At 38.9% G+C, this 20,855-nt stretch overlaps 1 protein-coding gene across 1 annotated transcript in view; it reads right to left on the bottom strand.

The window, feature by feature from the left end:
* LOC118721253 (C4b-binding protein alpha chain) overlaps positions 1-20,855 on the bottom strand; it is a 230,715-nt gene that overhangs the window by 54,322 nt on the left and 155,538 nt on the right. The gene's annotated exons all lie outside the window — the stretch shown is intronic.

Raw genomic sequence — 20,855 nt, 5'->3', positions numbered from 1 at the left:
GACTCTAACCATCATATTAAAATACCATCTCCCCTATGCCCGTGCTCCTGATCTCTCTTAGTCTGCTCTATTTGTTCATTGCCTTTATCCCACTGTTTTGGTGGTGGTGGTGTGCATATTTTAAAAAAATCTTTATTGTTGAGAGTATTACAATGTCCCTCCCCACCATTGTGCCCCTCCATCTGGTTCCCATTCTACCCCAGGTCTTCACCACCCTTTTGTCTATGTCCACAGGTAATGCATATATGTTCTTTGGTTACCATAATCTCTTTCCATCCATCTCTTCCCCCCTTCCCTGAGGGATTCATCAGTCTGTCCCATATTTCCATGCCTCTGGTTCTATTTTATTCATCGGCTTATTTTGTTCATTAGATTCCTTGTTCATTTATTTTGATTTTTTTATTCAATTGTTGATGGATATATATTTATTTCCATTTTATTGTTACATATTTTTTTTATTTCTTCTTTTTCTTCTTCTCCTTCTTCTTCAAATACTAGTATACCCTTCAACATTTCATGTAATGTTGGTTTGGTGGTGGTGAACTCCTTTAGCTTTTTCTTGTCTGTGAGGCTCTTGATCTGACCTTCAATTCTAAAGGATAGCTGGGTAGAGTAATATTGTTTATAGATCCTTGCTATTTATCATTTTGAATGTTTCTTGCCAATCCCTTCTGGTCTGCAAAGTTTCTGTTCAGCTGACAGTCAGATGTGTGCTCTCTTGTAGGTAATTGACTGCTTTTCTCTTGCTGCTTTTATTTAATTCCCTCTTTGTATTTAATCTTTGGAATTTTCATTATGATGTCTTTTGGTGTAGGCCTCTTTTGGTTCATCTTGTTTGGGACTCTCTCCACTTCCTGGGCTTGTATCAAAGACAAGAAAAAGGACCATTCAGAAATGAAGGATTCTATAATGGAAATGAAGAATAATTTACAGGGAATCAACAGAATAGTAGAGCATGCTGAGAAACAAATCAGTGATTTGGAATACGAGGAAGCAAAAAACACCCAACCAGAAGAGAAAAAGGCAAACAAAATCCAAAAATATAAAGATAGTGTAAAGATGTCTAGCTTTTCACCTTGTTTCCCTGGCCTTTATCATCCCTAATAAAGCGTCATTCTCACATGGGAAAAAAAGAAAAAGAAAAACACAAGATAGTGTAAGGAGCTCTGGGACAACTTCACACATACTAACAACATGTGCATCTTGGGGGTGCCAGAAGCAGAACAGAGCAAGATATTGAAAACCTATTTGAAGAAATAATGACAGAAAACTTCCCCCACCTGGTGAAAGAAATAAGACTCCCAAGTCCAGGAAACACAGAGAGCCACCTTTATCCCCTTTAATAGAAATGATTTAGTGTCTTGTTTACAGTCTCTCTCCCTCTAATAGAGTGCAAAGTCCATAACAGGCAGAGGTTTCTGCCTGACTTGACTTCACTGATACAGAACAAGCCTTAGGCTTTTCCTGTTCAGAATGGTGCTTGGGAAATCTTCACTCAACGCAATAACTGTGCTAAACACCACCACCAAATGAATCCTGGGTGGTTTCTGAACTGTCTCCTGTGTCAGAGGTAGACCTCACCCTGCACGCTTCTCTTCCAGACCTGGTTGGATCGTGTGTCTTCCACAAAGCAGGCCATCTTGTTTTATACTATCCTATTCCTGCTGGTTTTCGTTGGCTCTGAAATAAACTCCTCTTCTGGCTAGACAACTACGGAGGTACTCTACACTCCTATTCTGTCTCTCTCACTGGGCTTCCGTCTTCTTTACTGGGAGACCCTTTATGCTCTTCCCTTCCTCTAGGAAAGCTTGAGCCCCAGATAATAATAATCAATCCTCCCAACGTAGCCCCACCTCTCAGCTTATCAGCCTGGACCTATGACGGATGATTAATCAGCCCTACCGTATTGCCTCCAAGAGAAGGGACTTCTGCATTCTGATAATTGAAGCTTAATAATAGGTATCACGATTTCTAACAAGAAAATAGGTGGTATTTCCTTAAAGTGAAGCAGGTCAAAAGCAGGAGTTTAGAAATGTGTTGAAATTTTCCTGGATTACACACACAGAGTAGGTTTTATGGGAGGTGACTTAGCTGATTCAGAGCTTTGATCTCTTTCAGGTTAAAGAGGGCCATGATCTTTACCCTGTCACATCCCAAGTTGCCACTGGTCAGAGAGAGAATGGCTGTGTCATCATCACTTGTAAATAAATAATTTTTATGGAACAATTATTCAATCATTTTTATACCCGAGGATGACTAAGCAGAGAAAATTATCTTAAATTATGTAGGTCAGACTGGGGAATTGGATTCTCCGGTTCATTAACAAGGAAGAGGCATAGAGATGAGGAATGAAGCAGTTGGAAGGGAGGAGATGGGAGGTCATCTTGACTATCTCATTTGTCCTGGGTGGTTTCCACTGGAGACTGGTACAGAAAAAGAAAATTAGAAGCCCCAACTACTTGAATCCAGTCTTAATTTTTAGAAGCCTTAAACTAAAAAAACTAAAAAAACAAACAAAAAAACTCCTACATTTCAGTGGTACTAAGTGAAAAATGTAAGGGAAAAGGTTATTGACACAGGATTTTGCTCATGTAAGCCAGCAGGCGACGTCCATTTTCATTTTGGGGATGAAGAAAGGCGAAGTGTATTGACATGTCAAGCCAAACACACAGAGAACATTAGTTAGGAAGGAAGAAGAGTTAACTTCATTTGACATCTCTACTAATTATTTTATCATGAAATTGTGTCCTGACTAGAGGCTCATAAGAAGCTCTGCTGTGACATTCTGTTTTTAAAGTTTGTGCTGGTATCCTCTGAGAAATATTAAAACGTCAATTGCAGTAAAGCTTGTTGTAGGAAGATACATTTGTTTAGACTGTGTTACAGGAAACTGCTCACTTAAAGTGATAAATGGTTTTTCAGGAGGATACAATTTGCTCATCAAGCTTATAACATGGACCTCATTGGCTGTGATCTGTATTTTGTTCTAATTAAGTTGAATACCAAAGTTGCATATGCCCTAGCCGGTTTGGCTCAGAGGATAGAGGGTCGGTCTGCGGACTCAAGGGTCCCAGGTTCGATTGCGGTCAAGGGCATGTACCTTGGTTGCGGGCACATCCACAGTGGGGAGTGTGCAGGATGCAGCCGATAATGTTTCTCTCTCATCAATGTTCCTCTCTATCCCTCTCCCTTCCTCTCTGTAAAAAAAATCAATAAAATATGTATTTTTAAAAAGCTGCATGTATTCTCTTCTCAGTTAAAATGTCTCCTTATTTTAGATCTTAATCCTTGCAAAATGTTTACAAGTTTAAAAATTAAATGGCGTCACCCTGCCCTGTGCAGTTAAGTTGGTTGGAGCATTGTTCCAAAAATGAAAAGCCTGTGGGATCGATTCCTGGTTAGGGCGCATACATAGGTTACCTGTTCAATCCCCAATGTTCCTTACATTGATGTTTCTCTCTCTCTCTCTCTCTCTCTCTCTCTCTCTCTCTCTCTCTCTCTCTCTCTCTCTCTCTTAAATACATAAAACATATCCTCCAGTGAGGATTTTTTTTAAAAAAGTTAATGGTGTTTATAAAGATTTATTAAAAACAAGGATATGTTTCCACTGATTATAGAGAGAGGAATATCAATGTGAGAAAGAAACATCTGTTGCTTCCCACCCGCTCCCCAACCAGGGATGAAACTGGCAACCCAGGTACGTGCACTCACAGGGAATCGAACTTGTAACCTTTTGGTGTATGGGAACACATTCCAATTAACTGAACTGCCCAGGCAGGGCTAAAAGTATTATTTTCATGCCTAAGGCAGAGGCTCAATTCTTCCACACTGGCAACTTCCACCAGTGGGCACACTATCTAACGTCACTGACACTCAGCTTTCTCACTTCAGTCTCACTTGGTTGAGGCTGAGGCCTAGCTAAGAGTCTCTGTTCATTAGTGACCAGAATTCAGTAGCTGACAAGAACTCGTTATCAAATTATTCTAAAGAATCACTGTATCTGCCCTAACCAGTTTGGCTCAATGGATAGAGCATCAGCCTGCATACTTAAGGGTCCCAGGTTCAATTCCAGTCAAGGGCATGTACCTTGGTTGCGGGCACATCCCCAATAGGAAGTGTGCAAGAGGCAGATGATGGATGTTTCTCTCTCATCGATGTTTCTAACTCTCTATCCCTCTCTAAAAATTTAATAACATATAATAATAAAGAGTCACTGTATCCTATGATGGGCAAAACCATCAGAGATGGTAACTCAGTGGTCATACCGACATCATAGCCGCGTCACCTCTAGAAGTCGCTGAACACGGAACTGTACCCTAAACTCTAACCCCAGCTCAGACAACCCTGTGACATCCCACTTACTCTCATCAGAAAAAACAGCCCTCCACCTGGGTGAGCAAAGCAGAGAACGTCTACAGAGACCTGCCCCATCCTTCCTGCCACTACATTTGTAATGGCCAGAAAGAGGCTCACAGACGCACACCGAGCAAATGTTGGGAATGAAAGGATGAGGGGAAGAGGCTTTTCCTCCTTAAAATGCCCAGCTTATTCTACGGAAATCTGTTGATTATTATATAGATCTTGTAAATGTCAAAGATCCCTTGGCAATTACCATATTTTTATTACCTCCCACGGACAGTGTATCTCACTGTGAGTACTAGGTCATAAACAACTACTGCAACTGTCTGAAACAGTAACTGGTCATTATAATGTCAAAGGTATTACTGACGCAAAGACACATGATGAGATTAAAAGTGATTATCCGTACACTATTACAGATTCCATTATGGTTTGATTTTAAATTTCCTGAAACAGCCCTCCTGTACCATCATTATCTTGAGAAAATAATAGCAAGAGGATGCCATAAGTTACAGGGAGGATTAAAATATGGGAGACTTCAAAGGAGATATGCCACATTTAACATGTGCAAATTAGTCCTTTGTTTCTAAGATGCTGCTCACATTATTATCTCTTTAATCCATATTTTTTCCTAGTCCCTCACAACTCAACCCAATAATTCCACTCATCATGGAACATTTGTGTACTTGTCCTTAGGGAACCTCACAGAGTCATGTTATCCATGTGTGCTTTCATCAAGGAAAGGAAATGATTAGCAGGGAAGAGGTCTTAATGACCTACTGTATTTTTCGGACCATAAGAAGCACCGGACCATAAGACGCACCAGTTTTTAGAGAAGGGAAATGAAGAAAAAAAGATTCTGAAACAAATAGTGTCCTAAAATATTTTATGTGCATTAAAACCCAACATCACAGTCATAAACACATGTAATCAACCCTGTAAAGTAAACAGCAGCATTTAGAACCATTTTAGAGCCGGGCAAGCACTCAGAGACCACACAGAGCCGGGCAAGTAAAAAACATTTTTTTTTAAAGTATATGTGTAGGCTATATTTGGCCCATAAGACGCAGGGACTTTCCCCCCCCCACTTCTGGGGGGGAAAAAGTGCGTCTTATGGTCCGAAAAATACGGTATGTACCCACTCTAGCTCTAGGCTAGACACTTTCAAACATGGGGCCCTCATAAAGTATGTGTTCACTGAAGGAAAGAATAATGGCTTTATATAGAAAAGAATGGTGGCTTTCCCCTGAAAATTCAGAGGAAACAGTGAATCATCTTTGCACTTTAAGTGTGAAAGGCAGGGGGTTCACCCACAGTGCCAAAAAGCCATTCAAAGTGGGCCACGGATTTGGAATATTCCATCATTGTTTATTGTATATTTTTTACTTGTTATGTCCCTATACTGTTATTGCAAGGAATGTCACAAAGGATACTTGCTAAGCTAGTCAAGTGTTCCAAAGTACAGCAGGACTAACCTCGATTAAGTGAAAGGTAAGGTGTCTAAGGCAATGTCATGTAACAGTGAGATAAGTTTCCGGACCAGCTAAGGACTTTGCCTCTTGATTACCTATGATACATGATCAGGACAGTTAACCATCTGTAGCAGAAACTCTTAAGTGTCTCCAGTATCTACTTTCCTCTTCCAGAATCCTGTGTTTTTAACTGGCCCAGGCCCACCTTCAATAAAGGCTTCATTTCCCAGCTTCCCCTCCTGCCCGTGTAGCCATCTGACTGCTTTCTTGCTAGGCGTATGTAAGTGAGTGGAGTGTTTGAAAAGTGTCTCTAACGGAATGAGTGTTACACTCTTCTATTCTTCTTTTGCTGGCTGGAGTTCAGACCAGGAGACGAGATGGAATCTCAGATGGAAAAAATCCCCGGTTTCTGCGGATTGTGGGAACACCCTACACTGCTCATGGTTCTTAACCCAAGAGAGAAATAAACTACCATCTTGTTTAGGTCCCCGTCATTTGGTTTATTTTTTCTGTCTTTTATAGCTTATTCTAATCTCAACTGATAAATGATCTCATCCAGAACCAGGTAAGTATAACAAAGACAGTGAATACATTTATAGACATATTGAGTCACTTTTATAGTTAGGTAGTGATTGAATTTTACTTACTATTAACTTGTTTTTTATTGGCTATATTGTAAAATCTCTTCAACTGTTCCAACAAGTATTTAATCTTCAAAATGTCTGCAAACTAGCAATTTGAGAGCTAGTAGAGTAAGGAAAGAAGATAATCATACCTGCACTAATGTGTTTGCTCTGCCTGTCTCCTATCATCCATTTAAAAATTACCATAAGCCCTAACCAGTATGGCTCAGTGGATAGAGCATCGGCCTGAGGACTCAAGGGTCCCAGGTTCGATTCCAGTCAAGGGCATGTACCTTGGTTGTGAGCACATCCCCAATAAAGAGGAGGCAGCTGATCGATGTTTCTCTCTCATCAATGTTATAACTCTCTATCCCTCTCCTTTCCTCCCTATAAAAATCAATAAAATATATATTTTTAAAGTTATCATAAGAGCATAGGATCATGACTTTTGACTTTATAAATGTTGCTCTTAATCTGTTCATTATGATTAAGCTAGAGCACTGGAGTAACCATGTAAAGCAGGATCCAGCCTATGCAAGGCTGTAAAAACAGCAAATGCTTTGAAGGTTTTGTAAGACACTAATATGCTGTAGTAGCCATGATGTTGTAAATTTTCCTGAGCTGATCTCTACCTCTCTGAAGTTTTTTATTGGAGTCTAATTGTTAGCTCCCCTGGCATTAGAGATTTGGTTAGCCATAAAGTTAACCTTTGTCCAAGAAGAGTGATAAGATTCCTTTCCCAAGAATCCATATAAACACTGTGGAGGAGTATTGGAGAGCTCAATAGGTGACATCAGGGATGTCCTATCCATGTACTTTAAACTATTTAGCAGTAGATGGAATGTATGAAGATGTAATAGGCTGTCACTATTAAAACTAGCTCACAGATTTAATTCTGCAGCAGGCCTCCTTTTATTTAAGAAGTCTATATTGAATTTTATATCGGACTAGAGGCCTGGTACACGAAATTCGTGCATGGGTAGGGACCCTAGGCCTGGCCAGTGATCAGGGCCAATCGGGGCCTTCTGGCTGCCAGCCAGGACCTTCTCTCCCCGGCTGCCAGCCAGGGCCTTCATTCCGCACTGCTACCACATCACAGCAAGAGATCAAATCCCCAATCTTGGTGGAACTCCTGAGGGGACACTTTGCATATTAGTCTTTTACATATATACTCTAGAGGCCCAGTGCATGAAAGTTCACGCACTGGAGTGGGGGGCTCCCTCAGCCCACCTGACTCCTTTCACAGTCCGGGATCCCTCATGGGCGGGAGGCGTTTCAGTGATCAGGGGAAGGAGACACCCCATCACAACTCTGCTGCTACTACTGCCAGCAGCGCAAGCCTCAGGCAGCCTTGGGCGGCTGGGAGAACTAGGGGACTCCAGAGGCAGGCGTGGCCTTGCCACGTGCCTGCCACCCCAGGGGGGCTGAGGGGACTGGCTGCCACCATCTTGTGGCTGTGGGTGCTGCCATCTTTGAAAGTGTGGCAGTCAATTAGCATATTCCCTCTTTGTTAGAGAGGATTATGAAAGTTAACATACATTTATTATAGATAGATTGAGAAGTTATAAATTACCCAAAGATAAAAAGTACTACCATTGATAATTCTACCACTCATCAGAGTTAATATTTTGCTATGGATCCACCTAGCTTTTCACCTAAAAATGTACATGTAACCCAAATGCCAACTGGGCTCACTTACCTTTAGAAGACAGAGCTGTTTGAATTGGAGCACAAATTGCACAACTGTTAAGTATACATTCCCATCTGTCCTCACCACCCTGCCCAATGACCATGAGTTCTCAGATTTCTTAGGGCTTACTTCCTCATATTTCCCTGTCTCTATGGCTCAGGGTTATATAGACAATATTCAGCTACAAAGCCCAAGTCCTTTGGGAATTTCAGGAAAAGTTCCACTCACACCCAAATATTTTATGACTTTATTACATTTACTAAATATTTGGCGAAGGTTACATTTTGATGAGCATCTCTGGCCATCTTTTTGGCTCCTCTTTCCCAAAGCCTCCCTCTCTGGAATAATAAATATATTACACAGATATAATAATAATAATAATAATAATAATAATCTGTAACAGAATTGTCCTACCCATATTTAATCTCCACTTTTTCTCAAAGTAGTTTTTCAAACAAATGCAGTCTCTTTTCTAAGAGGATGGGTAAAATTTTAACCTCTTCAAATCTTCACCAATAGTTTAAACCAAATGTTTAAACTTCTATGCATTTGTTTTATAACTTTTTATTTTAAATTCAGTTTTCATTTTCAATTTTTTAATTAAATTTATTGGGGTGATATTATATAGGTTCCAAGTGTATAATCCTTTGGTGCATTATCTATATATTGCATTATGTGCCACACATCCAAAGTCAAATCTCCTTCCATCACCATACAATTGACCCCCTCAACCCTGCACTACCCCCTCTGCCTCCCTTTTCCTCTGGTAATCACAATACTGTTGTCTGTGAGTTTTTGTTCGTCATGATTCTTCATTGTTGTTCTGTCTTATACTCCACTTGAGTGAAATCATATGGCTCCTGAATTTTTCTGTGTGATTTATTTCGCTTAGCATTACCTTCTTCGATAATTATGGACTACATTGTGAAATATTTTCCTCATTACCCTATAAGTAGTCTCCACATCATTTTTAGTGGCTGTTTACTGGTTATTACTTGGATGGACTATAATCTATCTGCTTCCTATTGTTGGAAACTGTAGTTTTTATTCATCTTCATTGTTAGAAAAAAAAACAACCCCACACACTATAAAAACATGAAAAGAAACAGATAGAAACTTCACTGACTTCAAAGACTTCAAAGAAAGCTTAATGATTCAGATCATAATGACTACCCAAAAGGAAGATTTGTAGATTTAGCAAAGGCTATGCATAGTTTTAAGTCTTTTGCTATATATTTCCAAATTCTCCTCCAGAAAAGTTTCACTATGATCTACAGGTAAATCTCAGCAGAGCATTTTTTTCCCCCGAGCCTCCATTACCTCTAAGTTTTGTCAGTTTTTCTATCATTTTTTAAAATATATATATTTGTATTGATTTCAGAGAGGAAGGAAGGGGAAGAGACAGAATCATTAATGATAAGAGAATCATTGATTGGCTGCCTCCTGCAGGCTCCCTACTAGGGATTGAGCCCACAACCCCGACATGTGCCCTTGGCCGGAATCAAACCTGTGACCCTTCGGTCCACAGGCTGACACTCTATCCACTGAGCCAAACCAGCTAGGACAGTTTTCCTATCTAATAGGCAAATATGGCATTCTATTTTTTTTTTTAAGTGTTTGTGAGGTTATCTTTTTCTTGTGTGAAGTTATCTTTTTTCTATTATGGATTTTTTACAGAGAGAAAGGAAGAGAGAGAGAGTTAGAAACATCTATGATAGAGAAACATCAATCAGCTGCCTCCTGCACACCTCCCACAGGGGATGTGCCTGCAACCAAGGAACATGCCCTTGACTGGAATCGAACTTGGGATCTTTCAGTCCGCAGGCCAATGCTCTATCCACTGAGCCAAACTGGTTTCAGCTATTGTTGCATTTTTAGATTCCCATTTTTTCATATATAAACTTTACCGCTATCATATTGTTAAATCTTACAAATGCCTCCTATTGTTTCATAGATTCTATGTCAACACACAGCTATCAGATTTTTAATATCCTATTTATTCCCTGGTTCATTGGAGTACACTGATTTGCAGAAGAATATTTTCTCTGATTTCTCAGATCGGTCGCTTTTATTTTCAATTGCTGTGTATTCTTTCCCTTGTATGTCCCAATGTTTTGTTTGCTCATGAAAGAAAAAGCTCTGTGCTTATTCACAATGGGAGATGAGAAGAGATTGGAGAAAGAAGAGATCGTATGAAAATGTGTTAAAATATGTGGGAAAAGTGAGCAGGGGTGAATGTTGGTTTATCGCAGTTTATTAAACTTGCCAAGTCATAGGTATCATCCCTTGGGGCCGGTCACCAAGGGCAGCTTTGCAGGAAGATTGAATATACAGAGCTACCTTTTATTTCTCTGAATTTATTACGGTGACTAAAAATGAGTATACATTCTTTAATTGCTCCAGTTGGAGACAATGGCTTCTGCTCAGTTACTGTCCCACGGAAAAGTTAAGACCAAGAACTCCATTGCAGTCCCCTCTCTGTGCATTTTAATGCTTACATGTCCCGAGCTGCTGTTGCATAAGATTTCTCTCCTAACCACTGCAGGGTCCTCTAACTCAGCTACCGTACTCGCCGACCTGTTAAGGATGACTGCATGGTTCAACTAGTACTTTTCCTTCTACTGACATGGTAGACTGGTCCTTTGTATCCAGTGGCTATCTTACCAGGTTTCACATGGACTACCTTTGACAAGGACATGCTGCCCTCCCTTGTTTATAATGCAGATACAGATTCCTCTTCCTTTATTAGATCCCTTTGGTCATGTGCCCATGTTCAAGTTATCTCCGTCCAGAACTCCTATTGTTTACTTTTCTCAAAGACAGGGGCAGTCGTCTTGTTTGTGTCTCTACGACTGGGACCGAGATGGACACTGCTGTTCTGGGGCTCATATTTCAGAGACAGTGCTCCCAACCCACCCTTCATTACAAGAATAATTAACTATTGATCCAAACTGGCATTCTCTTGTTTACATGCACCATGCCACTGATAGGTTCTGGTGGAGTTCAATGTGATTTTTCTAGGGGGAAGAGGCAAAATTTGGGACTAGGTGTAGACCTTTATCTTTGTCTTTAAGATCCAACAGGAGTGTAACACACTGAACAGCCTATATACTTCCGATTATTCCTGAGAACTGACCATGTAGAGGAAACACCCTACAACCCTGGCATGGAGCAGCTGCAAAGTGCTTGCTTTAACAGGACTACACTGCACTTCCCATTCAAGGTCATTTGCTGCTGAAGAGCTGCTTCCTCATTCACGGATATATACCAGTCCTGAGTCATCACAGAAATATGGGAGGTGCATCTTCAGCGGACCTCACTCCCCACTCATGCAGAGACTCTAGAGGTGCAGAACAGAGCCGGCTGCCCAACCACCCGCTTCCTTGCAGAACCAGTCCCGCTCCTGCCTCCACCTGCGTTTCACACAGTCAGTAACATCCCACTTCCATGCAGAAATAGTGCCTTGAAACCCCTTCCCTGCCCTAATCTTGCTCATATTGAAGTTCAAGGGCAGAAGGAGTTGATATGCCGCTATGGAGTAGGCAGCAGTAAGGAACCTAAAAGATACAGATTCTCCTATGTCTCCTTCTTCTCTTAGTTATAGTCTCAGGGAAACACAAACAACCAAAGATGATGCATTTAGGAGATAAGAAATCTCATAAGAGCACAATCTGCAAATCTTAATTTTTAGGCAAATTTTTAAAACAACAGAAAACAAAACTCAATTCCTATTAGAGAATTATCTACGTAATACAATTTTAGAACACCAGTTTTTTTGTGTGTTTTTTTGTCACACAAGAGTGCAGGACACCAGTAAGCAGGAGAGGCATGTGATGGGCTGGGAATGGAGAAGCTTAGATGTATTTCTGGCTCTGAGATGTGAGAGGCACCAGTGATGAATGAGTGAATGGAATGATTTGAGAAAATGGGCCCAGATTAGAAACATATTCTGAGCTGAGATAAAACACACTGGAAATAAACACATCATTACAAAGGAAACTTCTCCAATTCTCCATTTCATTTTTACCAGATTTAAAGATCCAATTTTCAAAAAATGAACAAAAAGACCTTCAAATGTAAGACTACACATTTCTCCCAGCTTTGAGAAACTTTTAATTCAAATATACATCTTCCCTGTAATTTAAACAAACTTTTCTATAGAAAACTGGTTTTCCCATATATTTAAGTAATTGATAAAATACAATGAGTGGCCAAATTATTATGATTTCTGAATGCATAATAATCTGGCCACTCAATGTATATCCTATATAATAAAAGGCTAATATGCAAATTGTCCCCTAGACCAGAAATTCAACTAGCAGGCAGGCTGGTCAACCACCCATGTCCCCTGTCCTTGGCCAGGATGGCCGGACCCCACCCATGCACGAATTCATGGACCAGGCCTATAATACATACACACACACACACACACACACACACACACACACACACTGAGTGGCCAGAATATTATGGGTTCAGAGATCATAATAATTTGGCTACTCAGTGTATATGACAATAGAACATACCGTATTTTTCGGACCATAAGACGCACTTTTTTCCCCCCAGAAGTGGGGGGAAAAAGTCCCTGCGTCTTATGGTCCAAATATAGCCTACACATATACTTTTAAAAAAAATTTTTTTTACTTGCCCGGCTCTGTGTGGTCTCTGTGTGCTTGCCCGGCTCTAAAATGGTTCTAAATGCTGCTGTTTACTTTACAGGGTTGATTACATGTGTTTATGACTGTGATGTTGGGTTTTAATGCACATAAAATATTTTAGGACACTATTTGTTTCAGAATCTTTTTTTCTTCATTTCCCTTCTCTAAAAACTGGTGCGTCTTATGGTCCGGAGCGTCTTATGGTCCGAAAAATACAGTAAGTGATATTGACACATATATTTCAATCTCACATATAAACATATTCAAATAAAAACTAAATTTGAAGCAGAACCTATTATAAAATCAATTTATGTTTGTTAGCAAAATGAACTTTGGTTGAAAAATACTTCAATTAGACTTAAAAAAAAAAATCCTCATCCAAGGATATTTTTCCATTGATTTTTAGAGAGAAGGGAGGGAAGAGGAAAGAGAGAAACATTGATGTGAGAGAAACACATTGATTGGTTGCCTCCTTCAGACTGTGGCAGGGACCAAACATATAACCCAGCTACATGCCCTTGACCAGAAATTGAACCAGAGACTCTTCGGTATATGGGCTGATACCCTAACCACTGAGAGACACTGGCCAGGGTTCAATTAGGTTTTAAAAAAATTAGTGCAACTGTCCTTGCTTCTAAGCCAGTGCTACATTCTTGACACTAAATATGTGAAAACAAATGCATTGTAACCTCAACTCTATATCTAACTCAGAATTACAGCTTATTCTTACTCAAATTCATCCTCCTAATGTCCCTCACCAGAGATTTCAAAGGGAAGGAACACCTTATAGAGTACAATAGTATTTACCCCGGTCCACTCTGATTTCCCAAACATATCCCTCTCAGGGTAACATTTCTTAAGACCAATTTGTGCTACTAAAAATAAAAGTGTTTTTTAAAAACAACCTTTATGAATAAATGAGAGCGGCAGCCCCTTCTCTCTGCGCATGGCTCATTGGAAAAGAGACCCTGCCAGGCCTGAGGACTCAGAGAGGGAGGATCTGGTCCACCTGAGCGTAAAGTCTACCTGAGCTCCGTGATTCTTCTTCCCTGCAGAGGACCAATCACAAACACACACAGTTCGGCTTCCTTTTCTGAAATATGTGGCTTAACGTTTACTCTGCCTTTTAGCAGGCGGGGTGAGACCCACACAATGAGTAATTCTGATGCAATTTGGGGTAGCTGATGGATTTACTCCCTACAAAACTGCCTCCTGCCAGGTAACTTGCTGAAGTGAGATGGCCTTTAATTCAAGCTGGGAGAGAAACACCCCTAGGCCAGAATTCAGGGCGCATTCTATGCCTCTTAAAGAGGGAAATTCTCCCCGGAAAGGCCAGTGTTCACTTTGTACCAAGCTGGCATTCCTGTTAGGGGTGTTAGCACCCTCTAACTTTTCACAGAAGCAGCTGAGTCTAAATTGTTACTATTTCTTAGACTGGTTTGTTGATGTTAGAAAAGGTGGAGAACAAATGCCAGGCATTAACTTTATGGCTTCTCTAAATCACCAAGAAGTTACGAAAATATTTTTCAAAGCAGAGTTTCACCCTATTTACTATGGTTATTATTCAATAATATTTTTAGCTAAGGAAGGGAAATTTGTTCAAATTCTCAGGGCTCTTGTTATAGGTTTGATGGCTGAGGTGACAGATACATAGTATAAAGACTTTATAGAATACACAATATATAAAACACATTTGGTGTTGTTAAAATAATCAACCTTGAGAGCTGGCATCAATCTTTGAAATGAGATTTCAAAGCAACTTTCTATACAAACAAAATGTACTTTCATTGTGTATTACATTTTCCTAAATTTGAAGATTTTATTAAAAAATCACTTACCCACCTCAATATTCCCAGGAATACTGTGTTAATTTGCCCTATAAAATGCAAATAAAGAAAAACAGACATGTTCAGATCCAAATCCATAGCCATTTCAAAGAAGCATCACAGGAGGGTGACTACATTCAAGCTCCATTGCAGAGTCTTAACATCTGCATTCATGATTAGAGATTCCCTTAGTAAATCTTTTCTTCTTCCAATTTTTATTGAGCTATAACTGTCATCTTGTATAAATTTAAGATATACAGCATAATGATTCGATAATGTGTATATTGTGAAATAACTACAATAAACTTAATTAACATTCATCACCTCACAGTTACCAAAAATGTTTTTCTTCCTTGTGATCAGAGTATTTAATATCTATTTTCTTAGCAACCTGCCAATACACAACACTCTATTACCAACTATAGTCACCCTCTGTACATTCCATTCCAGTACTTGCTTAATTTATAACTGTCGACCAACTTCATCCAATTTCCCCGGCCCCCTGACTCCTGGCTCTGGCAACTACAAATATGATTTCTTTTTGTAGGAGTTTGGTTTTAGCATTCCTATATGTGAGGTCACAGTATTTGTCCTTCTCTGTATGACTCAGTTCACTTAACATAATGCCCCCAAGGTCCAGCCATGCTGTTGCAAGTGGCAGGACATACATACCTAACCTTTTCTTTATCTAATCACACATCAATGGACACAGGCTGTATCATGTCTTGGTTATTGTAAATAATGCTCCACTAGGGTGGTGCAGATATCTATTCTTCCACATAGTGACTTCATTTCCTTTGGACATATTCCAAGAAGTTGAATTGTTGGATCAACTTGTAATTCTATTTTAAACTTTATGAGTTAACCTACATACTTTTTCCCATTTAGCTAAACAAATTGTTGATCTTGTTCTAGCCGGTTTGACTCAGTGGACAGAGCATTGGCCTGTGAACCAACGGGTCCTGGGTTCCATTCCAGTCCGGTCAAGGACACATAACTTGGTTACAGGCTCCACCCTGCCCTGGGTCCTGGTTGAGGCTTCTGCAGGAGGCAACCAATGGAAGTGTTTCTCTAATATCTGTTTTGTATAACTAGTGTTTCTTTTCCAGAGTGTCATCATGGGACCACAGCCTCTGCATATGGCTTTTAATTAAACTTAGCATAATGCATTTGAGATTCGTTTCTATCATGGTGTGGATTAGAAGCTTATTCCTTTTTATTGCAGAGTATTATCCCATCATATAGATGCACCATGGTTGTTCACTTAATTCATTAACTGAAAACTATGTGGATATTTCCAATGTGGGGTGACTGTAACTAAGGATGCTATGAATATTCCCAAATAGGTTCCTATGTGAACATGTTATCATTTACTTGGATTGCTGTTATATGGAAGTATATGTTTAACTATGTAAGAAATTGCAAAACTGTTCAAAAATAGGCATAACACTGCATTCTTAACAGCTATATATGAGAGTTTCAATTGCTCCATATCCATGCCAGTATATGGTATTGTTAAGTTTTTTCCTTGGTTTTCCCCCCAGCCATCCTGCTAGGTGTTCAGTGGTGTTGACATGCTTAGATACAGGAAAAGAGAGAGAGAAAAAAAAACCATCATTGTGAGAGAGAAACATTGATCAGTTGCCTTCGTTACTTGTCCTGAATCCAAAACTAAGGTATGTGCCTTGACCTAGAATAGAACCGGGAACCCTGTAGAGTGCAAGACGAAGCTCCAACCAACAGAACCATATGGCCAGGGGTTGGGCTCATTTTTAAAAATTCTTATAACAATGTCTTTTGAGAGCAGAAGCTTTGATTATTAAGAAGTCAAATTTATTAACATCTTTTTTTTTTTCTTTAAAGGATCATGCTTTAGTATTTAAGAACTCTTTGGCCAAGTCATGATTGTGTCCTATGTTTTAAAGTAAAAGGGTTATAATTTTGAATTTAAATAAAGTCTATCATCTATTTTTAGCAATGTTTGAATATGGCACAGTTCCCTTTTATGGCATATTGATGTCCAATTATGCTGGTACTTTTACCATTTTCCACTGAATTGTTTGTACATGTGTGATAGAATAAATTGGACACATTTGGAAGGCTCTACCTTAGATTCTATTCTGTTCCATTGTGTTCTACAGTCGTGCTTTTATCCATACCACATTCTTTTTTTTTTTTTTTAATATTTTATTGATTTTATACAGAAAGGGAGAGAGATAGAGTGTTAGAAACATCAATGAGAGAGAGTCATCGATCAGCTGCCTCTTGCACATCCCCCACTGGGGATATGCCCGCAACCAAGGTACATGCCCTTGACCAGAATCGAACCCGGGACCTTTCAGTCCCCAAGCCGACGCTCTATCCATTGAGCCAAACCGGTCCCGGCCATACCACATTCTTGATTATATATTTCATAGTATGTTTTCATAATAAGTCTTGACACCAGATAGAATGAGCCCTCTATTTTTTTCCAAAATTATTTTGACTCTTATTCTTTTGTCTTTTCATGTAAATTTTAAAAACAATTTGTCAACTTCTAGAAAACTTTTGGTGGAATTTTTATTGGGATTATATTCAGTTTATATATCAATGATAGGGAATTGATATCTTTATTATACTTAGTCTTGTAATCCATGAACAATATATTTATTAATGCCTTCTTTAACAAAGGCACTACTAATAAAAAGGCATTAATTAAAAAATACTATTTTTAATGTTGTTTTCACCTTTCAATTATTATACATATATTTTTAGATTCATTTGCAAATGTTTTATGTAGTTCTGAGCTATAAATAGTACCTGCAAATTTTAATTTCTAACTTTTTACTGCTAGTGTACATACATACCATTGATTTCTGTAAATGGAGCTTGTGTCTTACAACCTTGGTAAGACTTTATTCTTTCATATTTTCCACACACAATCCTGTCATTATTGAACACAATCTATTTTCTTTCTTTCTTTTTAATAAGAATGCCTATTTCTATATTTTGCCTTATTTTACTGAATAGCACCTTCAACAGGATAATGAATAGAGCGGGATGAGTAGACACACGTGTCTCATTCCTACCTCAATAGGAAACAACATTACATTCATCATTAAATGTAATGCTATCTGTGGGAATCTTGTAGGTACCCTTTATCAGGTTGAGATAGTTAGGTCCCTTCTATTCCTAGTTTGCTAAGAAGTTTTCTTTCAAAGGCATTTTTTTTGTATCTATTAAGATGATCATTTGTTTTTTTCTTCTTTATCGTCTCTTCATATGGTAAATTACACTATTTTTTTAATTTGAAACAACTTTGCCTTCATGGAATAAATCCTATTTAATTATGATATAGTACTCTTATTTTTATAATATGACAGAATTTTACTTGATAATATTTTAATCGTTTGTTAGACTAGGCAGCTAGAAACACACGAGCTGAGAAAGGCAGCTGGGGGTACAGTGAGAGGTGACAAACCAAAAACAGACACTGGAGGCATCAGGCCCTTCTGTGAGGAGAGACAATTTAGAGCCCGTTCAGGATGTGGTGTAAGCGGTGGCATACACCTGGGTGAAGGAGCCTTACAGTTTGAAGATATATTTTCTTGAGTCAAGAGGGGGGGGGTGAGTTTCTCCTTGCAAGGAGCATTCCAGCCTAGGGGTATAAATCCTCTGAACTCCCAAATATCAGGGCACTCGGTTTGGTGTCAGCCTGATGAGTTGCCTGCTCAGGTTCTGAGTGTCCTCCTTTTTCTGCAAATGAATTCTCCCCTGCTTTTGCTGCTATTTGTTCTCTCTTGTTTGAATTCATTCCGGCAAGCAAGACAAGAACTGGGGCTATCTCAGGGCAGAGATGACCTTGACCATCGCTGACAGTTTTGGTTCTTTGTTCACAGTGGATATTGTTTTTCATTTTCCTGCCATGTTTTGTCTGGTTTTGGTATCAGGGTAATGCTGTCCTCATGGGATAAGGTGAGAAGTATTCCCTCCTATTGTATTTTCTTGAAGTTTGTGTAGAGCTGCTTAGCTGTTGGTACAATACGTAGTGATGATATGGCGTCTTCAGTTCTCTTTGTGAGAAGGTTTAAGCATCAAATTTGTTGGCATAAAGTTGTGCATGCTGTTCCCTTCCTGGCCTTTAAATGTCTGCAGGATATTTAGTGATGTTCTCTTTTCCATTCTTGATATTGTGAATTTGTGTTTTCTACTTTTTTTTGGTTACACTGGTTATAGGTTTATACACTTTATTGATCTTCATCAAGAACAAGGTATTGTTTATAGAAATTAGTCGAAGAATTCCTTCCACTGACACCAACCCGCCATGTGGCGGGAAGGGCTTCAAACTCCGGAGACAGCCTTCAGAGCCCAGGCGAAGCTGCTGTTGACTCAGCCTCAGCCTCAGCCTCAGCCTCAGCGGTGAAGTAGGTGGTCCTGAAAGCTAACGGGAGGGCTGGGCCCTGCTGCCAGGCTTCGCCTAGCTGGTCTGGGGTCTTCGTGCAAAAGAGTCGCAGAAATTGACCAGTCTGTTTCCTCTTTGAAGACTAGCAGTGCTGTTTCAGTCTTCGGACTTTTGTTATGTAAAGACTCTGGGGGACAAAGGGACTCCATCACTGGCTTTTGACCTGTTGAAAAAGAACATGTAATTGTATGGATGGTAGGATCCAATTGTTGCTTCGTTTTGTAATCAAGATTTTATGTAACATTTGTAAAAAGAAATGAGCACTTTCATCATTCTGGAGGGAAAGAAGACCTCGTGGAGATTAATTTCCTTAGTTTCACATTACCACTGTTCTGGGGAGTTGTATAATTTAAAATGTGGTAGCATATCGTTAAGTGGAGGGATGGTGATTTATTATCTGAAGGTAAAATGGGTTATTTATCGGACTGATGGAAATGATTGCATCCATCTCCAGAGCACTTTCCATTGCATACATTAGCCCAGGATACATTCAGTAAATTCACAACAATAGCCTCTGTTTTGCATTCTGACCCTGTCCTGTATGTGTCACCAAACTCATTACTGGCACCTTCTGTAATAAGCTCTAAGGATCAGGGGTGGTGGTGGAGAAGCTGACTGGAGTAAATCAAATTGCATATGTTTAAACTGACTAACTGGTTTAAAAAGAAGGAAAAGAAAGTAGTGTAAATACTGTCAATTTTTTATTTAACCAAATATTTTGGTGGGGGAACAATTATCTGTTGGTTAGCCTATGTAAAGTTGTAGTCCATATTTATGAGACCATTGCTTTAAAAAAGTATAAATTATGTAAATATGGTAAAAAAAAGAAAAAGAACAAGGTATTGGTTTCAATGATTCTAATTTATTTTATTAATTTTCTATCTTTATTCTTTCTTTCTGTTTTCTTGTTCTATATTCCACTTCTTCCTTTTTACTTCTTTAAAGTGAAAGCTTAGATTCTTGATGTGAAACTATTCTCTTACTGAATATATGCATTTCATGCTATGAATATCCTTCTAAGAAATGCTTTCGCTGTATTCCACAAGTTTTGATATTTTTATATATTGTTTTTACTTTTATTCAATTCAAAACATGTTCTAATTTCTCTTGTAGTTCCTTCTTATATTCTTGGATTAGTTAGAAGTGTCTTCTAACTAATATTTAAATATTTGGGGATTTTATAGATTGTAAAGATATGTGCTGTAAATAAGTTCAATTTTTTAAATAAAATTTTTTTAAACATATTGTATAGAATATGGTACTAAAGATTGTTACATATGCACATGAAAGAAGGACATATTTTGCTGTTTCTCAGTGGTTCCTTTTGTTCAAGAGTCAGTGTCTCCTGCTTCTGGGCATGCTCGAATGCCTTAAGCATTGCTTTTTAAGTAGAGGTAAACCTGAGAGATATTTCAGATTTGATTCAGATAAATGAGTACCGATGTAAAATAAGTTACAGTTGTTTTGCTAGTTTTCAATTTGAAAAAAAAAAAAAGCAGCAATATGTGAGAAGCACAATTTAACAAGATGTGCTGTTTGCTTTGCCTAGGCATTATCAACCTTATTGGTGGAAGGGTTTGTCTTTTACAATTCATTCTGCCATTTCGTCTAGCCAGAACTGTCGTCTTCCTGAATTATTAGACACAACTGTCTTAAAGCACGTGTGTGTGTGTTTTGATGCTTTCAATCCCCCCAAAATTAATTCATGGACATATATAGTAATTAACAATGTAGAAGCAGGAATGTCAAGAACATGTGGGGGAAGAGTAGGAAATTCTACAAGTAG

The sequence above is a fragment of the Pipistrellus kuhlii genome, unplaced genomic scaffold (genome assembly GCF_014108245.1).
Source record: "Pipistrellus kuhlii isolate mPipKuh1 unplaced genomic scaffold, mPipKuh1.p scaffold_m20_p_18, whole genome shotgun sequence".
Classification (NCBI taxonomy): domain Eukaryota; kingdom Metazoa; phylum Chordata; class Mammalia; order Chiroptera; family Vespertilionidae; genus Pipistrellus; species Pipistrellus kuhlii.
Note: the sequence above shows the minus strand (reverse complement) of the source record. Positions and strands in the feature narration are given on the sequence as shown.